This window comes from Eschrichtius robustus, chromosome 10 (genome assembly GCF_028021215.1).
Source record: "Eschrichtius robustus isolate mEscRob2 chromosome 10, mEscRob2.pri, whole genome shotgun sequence".
In the NCBI taxonomy this organism is placed as follows: domain Eukaryota; kingdom Metazoa; phylum Chordata; class Mammalia; order Artiodactyla; family Eschrichtiidae; genus Eschrichtius; species Eschrichtius robustus.
This window is the reverse complement of record NC_090833.1, coordinates 38,134,877-38,146,444: the sequence shown is the minus strand read 5'-3', so window position 1 is coordinate 38,146,444 and position 11,568 is coordinate 38,134,877. Positions and strand designations below refer to the sequence as shown.

The 11,568-nt window shown below is 41.3% G+C and overlaps 1 pseudogene; it reads right to left on the bottom strand.

The window, feature by feature from the left end:
* Positions 1-533: 533 nt before the first annotated feature.
* On the bottom strand, positions 534-11,014 carry LOC137770932 (small ribosomal subunit protein eS6-like; annotated as a pseudogene).
* Positions 11,015-11,568: the final 554 nt, after the last annotated feature.

Here is an 11,568-nt window from a genome sequence, read left to right as displayed (position 1 = left end):
CCCTACTGTTGAAAGCAGCTTGTCTTCTGGATGAGCTGCAGCGATGAGTGGGCTTTCAGGCATACTCTGCTACCCCACGTTTCATCACAGTGTGTCTCTCACAGAGGAGACCCTCGGAGAAGAGACATCGGAACTCGGAAGTAAAATCACAGACAGGAGAGTGCACCCTGTAGCAAGAAGTGAGATTTAGGGGCGAGTGACGTTGTTATTGCTGTGTGTTGGTTTGGGCTGGGCAGCTGACCCAGAAAAGAGAGAAGGAAGAGGGTCCCAGGAGCAATACCTAAAAGGAAGCACGAGAACAGAGAAAAGTGAGAGAGACCCAGGAAAGCCAGAAGCACCATGAAAAGCAGGTTGAAGAAAGAATCCCTCTTTCTTTCTTTGACCCATTTGAACCCTGACTAGGACCCTTATGTGAGGGTACCCTTCCGGGAGCTAGAAATAACATTTTCAAAATCGTTTTGTGGTGAAATATATTCATAGATTTGTGTCTCATTTAATCTTTTGTAATGTCTGATCTTGTTAATTTGTTACTCTTAGGAAATCATGTTTTTACTGGACTCAGACTTAGAGGTAGAAGCCCGCAGCAGGTACAGCCTCTGTCTCTTGGCAGTCTGTTCCTGGCATTTTCCTTTGGCCTCTTTCATTCCCTTGGCCAAAAGTGTATCATATTCTGCAGGCTCGTCCTTAGTTTGCTTAGTATGCAGTTTCTTCAGAGCAATACACTGATGTTTGTGTCGCAGGAAACGTGGAGTAACAGGACACTGAATCATGAGCACTTTGGTCCTGGGTTTCTTACCTTCTTTGCTCAGGGGCTTCCTTACGATACACTAGTAGGCATCATCTTCAGAGAGACTGAAAATTTGCAATTCTGCTAGTTCTTTTGGGCCCCAGGTGACAAGCCGCAGTAGTATTAGTCCAGGAATATCCTTCTCCCTTTTTTTAAAAAAACAATAACCAAGTTGAGAACACTCAGACTGGCGTCTGCAATGCAACCTTGAACAGATTTGTGCTCCTCTCTCCAGTTCTCCTTGGTCTATAACAGGAATGCCCCTTACTCAGTGGCAGGCAAGCACAGTTGTTTACTGGGCATCATTATCCCATTTTATACATGAAAAACAGAAGCAGAAAGAGAGATTCATTCCATAAATATTAGGTGCAAGATTTGAAACTATGTCTCTGCTGCCCCAGACCATGCTTCTTCTCCTACATGAAACAGCTGTCTTTAGATAAATATGTAGGGTTGGAGCTAAGGCCTAAAACTCTGTTAAAACACTTCCCCAAATTCACACAGCTACTAAGTAGCAAAGCTAGGATTGGAAACCAGTCTTTCTGACCCTAGGTCCTAAATTCTTAAGCTCTTGGATGACTAGGATTTCTAAATCTTCTCATGTAGTTGGGTATCAATCTGGAGCTTAAATATATCCTGGGAAGGGGATTACATAAATTTATAACTATTGAGGAAAGTAAAGGAAGAATTATTGATCTTCCCAATTAAAATGGATCCTGTTGGCATAAATGGCTCCCAGCATGCAGGTATAGATTAGGGAAAGAACCAGGAGTCTCTGTGATCATTTCAGCCTGTGTGTGGGCACGGAGGACCTGGTACTCTGATAGAGACAGGGATACTGAGGTTAGGAGAAACATCTGGGTCTTATACCTGGTGAATGGACACAGGCAAGTCATCCCAATGCAGTGGAGTAGAGGATTCAGGGTCCAGTAAGATCAGAAACCAAGAATTAGAGTGAAAATAAAGCAAAAGTGATGACAGTAACCAAAGTTGGAGAGAATTATCTCTGTACTGTTTGGTAAACATTGTGTCTCCTACTTTGTGGGTGAAGAAATTGGGGTTGAGAAAATTTAGACACCTCGCCCAGTGCCAGAGTCAGAATGTGGCTGAACCAAGATTCAAACCCCAAAATGCCTGGCTCCTCAAGTAGCGAGATGAGGGCAAGGAGCTTTCAGGAGCAGGAGGGTTCAGGTTCATCTGGGCTATTAGGAAATGTACCAACACTCAGTGAAAGCAGAGGGCCAGTTGCCCTCAGCATGGCCTTACAGAGGAAGTGCTCAAAAGCCAGCATCCCACAACAGGCACATTCTGAGAGAGGAGAGAACACTTGTTTTTAAATAAAGCCATTTAAACCTCGTGCTGTGAAGACAGGAGAACAAAGCAGTAGATTCTTTACTATCTTGGGGGAAATGCTCAAATAAACTATTCAGGCAAAGGGAAGAAGGAAGAAAGGAAGGGAGAGAGGGGAAAAGGGAGGAAGAGAGGAAAGAAGGAAAGGGGGGAGCGGAAGCGAAAGAAGTGAGGGAGGTGAAAGGGAGAATGAAAGGGGAGAAATGAAGGCAGAAAGGAAGAGATGGAGGGAGAGAGAGAAAAGAAAGGATAGAGGAATAAAGGAATTAAAGGAAAAAAGAGACTTTTAAAAGACTTGGAATCTACCACAAATTAGAGCCCTCAGCAGTGAATCTATAGATAGCTGTCACTGAAGGTTATTTTTAGATAATGAAATTAAATACACCTTTTTATCTTCTGTGCCCCTGTAGATCAAGAGTTCTGGAGATCATGGTCTGCAATACATATGCAATCTTGATAATTCTCCAAGGACTTAGAAAAATACTGTGCATACAGTGGGTGTTGAATAAATAAAAGGTTGACATTGATTGATAGTCTCTTCCCTAGAGGAAATTGATCTCCAATTCAAATCTCCAACATAACACTGAGCAAGGTTAATCTTCATATCCCCACAGATGGAGACTAATGGGATAGGCCTAAGTAGGCAGAAGTGCATCAGGAAACCAAATTGGGAAATGATAGCTATTGTCACCCAGGGAATTGCCAAAAGCGAATGTCACTCATGGCCCCCAGCTCCAGTGTCTGAACATTTTTTATTCCCCATAGATATCAACAGACTGGTGAAAGAACACTTATACAAATGAAACACGCATATAAATAAAGTTTTAACAAATTCTTGAAAACTGACTTTAGCAAGTTGGTCACGAACAACTCTTAGTTATTCGCTTTTGAAAAATGGTAGCTGCTAAAATGTTGAAGGTAGGTGAAGGACAGTTCCTCCTCTTCATTCTCAAACTGAATCTCACACGAAATGCTGCCATATACACAGACAAGTATTTAAAAAACATACCTCAGCAAAGTGGCCCAGGACTTTGTAAACAAACATCCATTAGCAAGCTGACACTAAGTAGTTCATGCAACCCGCCCAGTAAATTTAAAGAAGTCCTAACTTTTGTCCTTTCAGGTGCTCCTCAATATCTTAGCCAGTCCACATATCTTAAATACCATTCATTTCACCATTGAGAGCCCATTTCTCATATCCATGTGCCAGTTTCTCCAGTAAGAATCTATGTCAAATATTCACTATGCTGGTTAACAAAACTACTGGTGTGGATAAGCAATAAGGATAAAAAAACATGCCTTTAATAGTTACCTCTGAAGTGTGGCCTTTGTTATTTAATGTTAGATAACCACCAATGAAGTGTGGATTCCTATTTATAACAACTGCCCCTTGGGTAGAAAAGTCAGCACATACATTTATATTATACTAGCGTTGTGTTGAGTATTTTAAAGTATATAACAAGCAACATAACATAAATGATAAACCATTTTTAATATTTTCCTTTTCTCTTTAAAAATAATGATTTTAATAATTGGCAAATGAAGTACATTCCAACATAGACCCTAAATATATTCAATATTCTCTTCTTGAATGTGAGAGAATATAAAAGCAAAATTGCCTATTATTTATATAAACACAAGAAAACCCAGCCACTCCCAGATAATTTCATACCCTGCAATATGACCAATATCCTGTTTTGAGCAGCAACTTTCATGCTTGCCTCTTCAGCTGAGAGAGCACACATCAGCTGGAGTCACTCTGCTTCCTAGTTTCTAGGCGTTTGGCTCAAACCCTGATTCCAAAGGCAACTCTGTTGTCCCACGTAAGACTGCAGTAAATACCAGGAGATGTTCAGTCTTAAGTCCCCTCAGGCTCTGGCAGGTACAAGAAGCTCCATGCCTGGACTCAGTGTAGTTCAGCTCCCAATATGTCCCAAACATTTTTCTCAGCACCTTGACCCTAATATGGAAATTAGCTCCTTTCAACTGATTTTCAGAATATGCACACCTGCACTCTCTCCCTCCCTCCCTCATTCACTCCCTTGTTCAATGTCTTTACTAAAGGTTTGGCAAAGTTGAGGGCTTTATACCTCAAAATACAAAAATTTAAAATTTAACAGAAAACTACTTACTTTGGCTGTTCTTCCACAGAGACTGAGGTCCCACATCTGGTTGCTTACTCGTCCCTGCCACAGTGGCGTTATTGGTTTCATGACATAGTAGTTACATTATTTGGTAGAGCAGGGTTAGTTACTTTCCTTCAGAGTCTCTCTTCCCTCACCCCCCGTGCTTTCAAATTTTGCACCATTGGGTGATTTGATTTTTCCAGTAACACATTTCAGAATTGGGAGGAGCAAAAAATGGCATTATAGTCACCATAACGGCCATTTTAAAGCCATATTATGTGTAAGAAAGAAATATCAGGAGCACTCAGATCATAGGACAATTATCTGGAAATTTTTTTTATTACTTTTTTGGCTGCGTTGGGTCTTTGTTGCTGTGTGCGGGCTTTCTCTAGTTGCGGCGAGAGGGGGCTACTCTTCGTTGCGGTGTGCAGACTTCTCATGGCGGTGCTTCTCATTGCAGAGCATGGGCTCTAGGTGCGTGGGCTTCAGTAGTTGTGGTGTGCGGGCTCAGTAGTTGTGGTTCGCGGGCTGTAGAGCGCAGGCTCAGTAGCTGTGGCGCACGGGCTTAGTTGCTCTGTGGCATGTGGGATCTTCCCGGACCAGGGCTCGAACCCGTGTCCCCTGAATTGGCAGGTGGATTCTTAACCCCTGTGCCACCAGGGAAGACCTTTTTTTTCTTTTTCTTTTGGCTAGAAATTTCTAATACAACTTTTCTAACTTTCATTCTGTGGATGATTAACACAAGAACTGTTAGCCAGCAAGGGTCATTTCTCCATTCTTCTCTTCTAATGGAACCATACATTATTATGTTTCCCACATCTAGTTTTATGATATATAACCTTTCTTTAGTTTTCTACAGAAGAAAATGTTGTTTTGTTTCCTACATGAATGAGATCTTACTCTCCCAGAGACAACTTTTCTCATTCTATTTGACTCTCTGAAGATGAAACTCTCTGAAGATGAAAAACTGACCCTTTGAGATTATAAACATAATCCACGGATATGTTTATATTCCCCCTGAGGTCTGAATTGTAAAGAGATAGAGAAAGAGGCTGACGTATTTATTCCGGATAAACTTCTCATGTTTGTTCCCTTTATTGTTATAAAAAGATAAATCTGGGCTCTATTTGCCTATTCAAATGCAAATTAGGGAAATGTGGGCCCTAGTGCCTTCTGATGCCTGAGTATGTGGCGATCCGAGAGCTTGAACTTAGGTAGCATGGGCAGGTATGTTTGCTTCCAGAGCAGTCCTGTCCAGGTGCCTGCGAGAAGTTTGGGGCGTGTGGGCTGCCAAGAACTGCACTTTTGTCCATGTAGAAATATATGTTTTGTGAAGGATAAGCAGCAGTGAAATAGCAAATCCATACGAGCAGTACTTCTCAAACTTTAATGTGGAAAGGAATTACCTGAGCTCTTACTAAGATACAGTTTCTGACTCAGCAATGTCTAGGGTGGGGCTGACATTCTTTCTAAGCCGCTCTCCAGCAATGTCAATGCTACTGGTCCAAGTAGCAAGATGTTAGAGGGACTTCCCTGGTGGCGCAATGGTTAGGAATCCACCTGCCAGTGCAGGGGACACAGGTTCGAGCCCTGGTCCGGGAAGATCCCACAGGCCGCAGAGCAACTAAGCCCATGCACCACAACTACCGAGCCCGTGCTCTAGAGTCCATGAGCCACAACTACTGAGACCATGTGCCACAACTACTGAAGCCCACGTGCCTAGAGCCCGTGTTCCGCAGCAAGAGAAGCCACTGCCATGAGAAGCCCACGCACCGCAACAAAGAGTAGCCCCAGCTTGGCACAACTAGAGAAAGCCCGTGTGCAGCAACAAAGACCCAATGCAGCCAAAATTAAATTTTAAAAAAAAAGGATATTTGAGACAGTGAAGTCCTCATATGAACTCCAGAGGACATTCTAAATACAAGACTTGAATTTTATTTCAGTGGTACTAAGGACCTCATAAGTATATATTCTTTTAAATGTCTGAATAAAGTCATACTATTTTAAATTTCCTTTTTGTGGAAGTATTGGGCTGGCCAAAACGTTCGTTCAGGTTTTTCCGTAAGATGTTACAGAAAAACCTGAACGAACTTTTTGGCCAACCCAATAACTAGCATACATAATAAGTGAGTAGATTATGCTTCATGGGTTTTTCACAAAGCTGTTTAACCACCATCCAGACCAAGAAAGAGAATATGACCAGCATCCCAGAAGCCTCCCCACACCCGTGTCTAAATCACTATTTTCCCCCTCCTCCTTCTCAAACCAACCTTACTCTTACAAGCAGAGATTAGTTTTGTCTGCTGTAAACTTTACATAAACAAAATTGTGCAGTAAGTACTCTTTTGTTTCTAACTTTATTCACCATTATTTTTGTGATATTCATCTACATTATTATATGTAGTTAGTTGTTTCTCATTCCTGTCTACCAGAGTCAACAAACTTTTTCTTTAAAGAGCCAGATAGTAAATTTTTTCAGCTTTGGCTGCCATGTGGGCTCTGGTAAAACTACTCAACTCTGCTGCTGTAGCATGAAAGCAGCCCCAGATGATACACAGATGAATAGACCTGGCTCTATTCCAATTAAACTTTATTTTCAAAAGCAAGCATAGGTCAGATTTGGCCTGTGGGTCATAGTTTACTGACCCCTGCTCTATTGCAGTCCATTGTAAGTATTTATTACAATTTATCTCTCCATTTTCTTCTTAACGAGTATACTAGTTTTCTATTGCTGCTATAATAAATTATCACAAATTTAGCAGCTTAAAACAATACAAGTTTATTATCTCCCAGTTCTGTAGGCCAGAAGTCCGGGTGGGCTCAACTAGTTCCTTTCTTCCAGGTCCTATAAGGCTGAAATCAAAGTGTTGGCTGGCCTGGGATCTTATCCAGAGGCTCTGGGAAAGAAATTGCTTCCTACTCATTCTGGTGGTTGATAGAAGATTGTCCCTTGTAATTGTAGGACTGAGGTCCCTGTTTCCTTGCTGGCTGTCACCTGGAAGCTTCCTTTAGTTCTTCCAGGTCACTCTTTAGTCCTTGCACATGGCCCCCTCAATCTCAGAGCCAGCAACAACACATCAGATCCTTCTCACACTTGGAATATCTCTTCTAGAAGCTGCATTGTTTTACGTTCCACATTTAAATGTACAGTTTTCCTCAACTGATTTAGGATATGGTATAAGGGAGTGCTGAAGAATCATTCTTTTTTCCATGTGGCTATCCAATGACCCAGCACTATTTAGTGATAGTACTGCCCTTTCTCCACTGCTCTGTGGTGTCAAATTGTCATCAATCAGTGGCCATGTATATGTGAGTTTATGTTTGGACTACTTGTTCCATCAATCTGGTTCTCTATCCTTACACTGCTAATGACTATAGCTTTATTACAAGTGATATGATAGTGTAAGTCTTTGCATTTTGTTCTTCAAGATCATGTGTCTGACTGAGTTTGATCTGAGACTGATTTTGATTGGCATGTGCTACCTGGTAGGGAGTTTGTAAGGGTGGCCTCCATCTGCCTCTAACCACTGAAACTACCAATGCTTACTGTAAAGAACTAGGATTCACTGTATGAATTACTTGGCTATGGTCAGTTTGCTATGCATTGCTAGGTAATTTTGTACTTTATCCTAAAGGCAAAAGGAGGCAGTAAAACAACTTAAGCAAGCAATTAGAGTTTTTATTGCTTTTTAATAAAGAAGTTAGATGAGACCATGAGTTTCATGGTTAAATCTTGTTTTAAACAGATATAATAACAATCATAAAGAAGATGGGTGGTGAATCTGGAGTTTATTGAAGTAGTCAGAGCTAGAGATGACAGGACCCTGAGACAGGCCTGTGACAATGGTTGTATAGAGAAAGTGGTAGATGTGAGAAAGATCTAATGGATGCTACTTGGAGATCAATTACATCTAGGGTGTTGACTCCATTGATAAGGGACATAATACCTAGCAAGGCTACTGACAAAGAATTCTGGAAAAATTATGTATAAGGATAATGGGTTGAGTATTGCGCATGTTGAGATTAAGTTGCCTGCAACCTATCTAAATGGAAACATTTGTCAGAGAGAAATAGGGGCTGGTGCTTGGCAGAGAAATCAAAGCTGGAAATAGATTTGGGGGAGTTTTCTGTATTTAGATGGTAATTGGAGCCATGATTGAATCAGACCATCCAGAGAATGTGTACAAAACAAGAATAAAAGAGTATTATGGATAGAATCTTGGTGATTGCACCATCTATAAGGCATACTAAAAAAGGGAAGGGGGGCAATGATTTGTTGTAAAAGTAGGAAGGGAATCAGGAACAAATAATAATCTTAGATCTACCTCATGTTACAACTAACTCTTCAATCACAGAATTATTTCCATCTCAAAATAATAGAGACACAGATGTAGAGAACAAACCTATGGACACCAAGGGGAGAAAGCAGGGGGTAGGGGTGGTGGTGGTGGGATGAACTGGGAGATTGGGATTGACATATATACACTAATATGTATAAAATAGATAATAAGAACCTGCTGTATAAAAAATAAATGAAATTCAAAATATATATATATATATATATTGCACAGAAAAATATTGATCTTATCTTTGTCCTTTTCTGTAAGAATCCATCAAAATAGTGTTTTCTATAGTTGAAGCATTAACTATAATGTTAATCAAATTATATTACTATATCAGAGATTAAACTGAGGAAGTCATTCAGAAATAATAATTTTCATGATGCAGCGAGGTAGCCTCATTTTAATTAAAAACAAGTAATGACAGAGAAGTGGAAGGGAAAAAGTCTCAGCTGGAATCAAGTGCTTAGGATTACAAAGAATAAAGGAAATTTTCCTTGGAGCGTGGAGATGGTTAAGGTGAGGTGATTAAAATGAGAGGAATTTGGTGTATCCCTATCTTCAATCCAGGGTTCTATTTGCATGCACTGGTTAGACATTGGATATGTCCAGCTTCTGATGATGAGGCTGGGAGTTCCTAGTCATCTCTCTGAAGTTCCTAGCAGGGCCCATACAATGAGATACCTGAGATGTGGATAATAGTGAAAAGCAAGGCATGCTCGGACAGGAAAGCCACTCTCCCAAGCCAGCTGTCCTCAAACTGTGAAGAGTCTGTTGCCCTCGGGGCTCTTGAACACAACAACCAAAGGCCATTGGTTCATAGGTTCCATGTTCATTTCATCCAGTAAAGGAGTTGCTTCATCCACAGGGCAGCAAAACAATATAAAATTAGAGGAGGGAATCAAATCAATAGTCAGTCCAGCAGGAGACAGTGTGTGTTCTCATTTGAGCTGTTAGCAGGTGCACTGGGTGAATACAGATAAGTTGATAAATGGCTGATTCGATAGACTGGTAGCAAACACATGCTTTGCCAGAGATGACTTTTTAAGTCACCATACATCAAACAGACAGTGTCAGCCTTTGAGGATAAACCTGTGAAGCCTTGTTGTGCTCTTTGAACTACCTCTGAGACCGGAGACTGAAAAGGGGCTTGAGTATTCCTCTGAATCCACTGGGAGGATTGAAAGCTTCAAAGAGGAGAGCCATCATATCCAAGGGGAAATATACTGATTGAAGGAACCAGTGTGAAATAGTCTTTAATAATTACCAGAAAGCTGGAATCGACTAGTGTTTTGCTGAGCTATATTTTATCTTTATTGGATTAACTGTGACACAGTAGGTTATGTCAAAGGGAATCTGCATGAATATTAAAAGTAAATGTGGTGTGAATAATAGATAACTTACATTAGATGCACCAGCATGCAGTAATTTTTATTCACCTACATAATTAGATTAAAACAAATCTGCTGAATAAAATACATTCTTACTATAATCTGGCTTGAAAACGTCCAAAAGTTATGGCCATAAGGATGTTTGCTGGTATTTTACATATAAATACATAATTCACCCTAAGAAGTGTCTTCCAAAAGGTTCCTGGTAGTTACAAGAGTAGGTGATTGTAAACATCAATATTCTTACTGGTCTAGTAAGAAATGCCCTTAAGGTCAAATTAAGACTCCTACAATGTTGATACCAGAATAAAACAACCAACATGCAAGTTTTATGTTCACCTCTGGGAAATGAGCTGTATTTCTCTTTTGGGCTGGGAAAACTGGCATTAAGATTTTTCTGGTAGATCTCAGTCCTCCTGGTCTTCACACTGGTATCTTCTCATCTCCCACCCTCATCTGCCCAGATGCTGTTTGCCATTTTTGCTGAAGAAACTCAGCTAGCATCTGTTGTAACAGGAGGTGGGTTACAACGCTATCTAATTTCACCCAACTCTGGATGCTGGGGACTCCCTCATCCACCTCTCTCTGCTCCTTGAGGCTTCTGAATATCCTGGGCTATTGAAAAAGAGAGTGTCCATGTAGGGACGTTTGAATGTGGCTCAGCAAAGTCTACGGGAGGCGTGGGCATCACTTCTGTGGGATGATGCACAGGCAATATGCTGGCAGATACAGACAGAAGGCCCTCCCCAGAGGGCCGTGTGGCTCATCAGGCAGGTGACAAGTGGGGTGTACTCTCATGTTGATGAATGGGCTGCCGGTCCTAGCTGGTTCCTTACAGCTCTGTGGCACTGGCAAGAGATGATGTTGGGCTCTTTCTGCTGATCCTGCTTTCCTCCGTATGATGCTCAGGTGCCACTTCCCTCCCTCATCCAGCTCCTCTTCCCCTTTCTCAGTCCAGCGCACCTTGGCTAAGGTGGCCACATTCCCTGATTTGCCTGGGTCGTGTCCTGACTTGCTCATTTGGTGCAAGCATAATGAATAATAATGCCCCTTTTCGTTCTCAACAGTGACCCATTTGGACATTAAGTTATGTGGTCACCCTAGTCTCGTCCAGTCTTGCTGGGGAGGTCATTGTCTGAGGCCCCCAGTCTTCTCTTGCAATCTGTTGTTACAGCACAAACTTGATTCCTTGCCTCCTTCAGGGCATTGTGCTTGGGTTCTTAAAAACCTCTTTTTATCTCCACAAAATCAGCTCCTGCAAACAAAAAGTTTGGCTGTGCAAGTAGGTTTCTGGGGCTGGCTTCACAAGCTTATTTTGAAGTCCAAGATGGAACATTAACTGCTTTGTTTCCTCTTTATATTCCTGCCACTCTAATTCTCCTTGAGGCAATGTAGATGGCTGATGACTGAAAGTGTCATATACAGAAAAGTCCAGAAAAGAAACCCCAAGGGTTTATATGAAAAGTTATTTTCTCACCATTCTCCCACTTCCAAGTCCCCAGTTGCAACTTGCAATCTCAAGATATTCTTGTCACACCTTCTGTGCCTGGTGTAAGTTTTGTGGAAAAAATAAT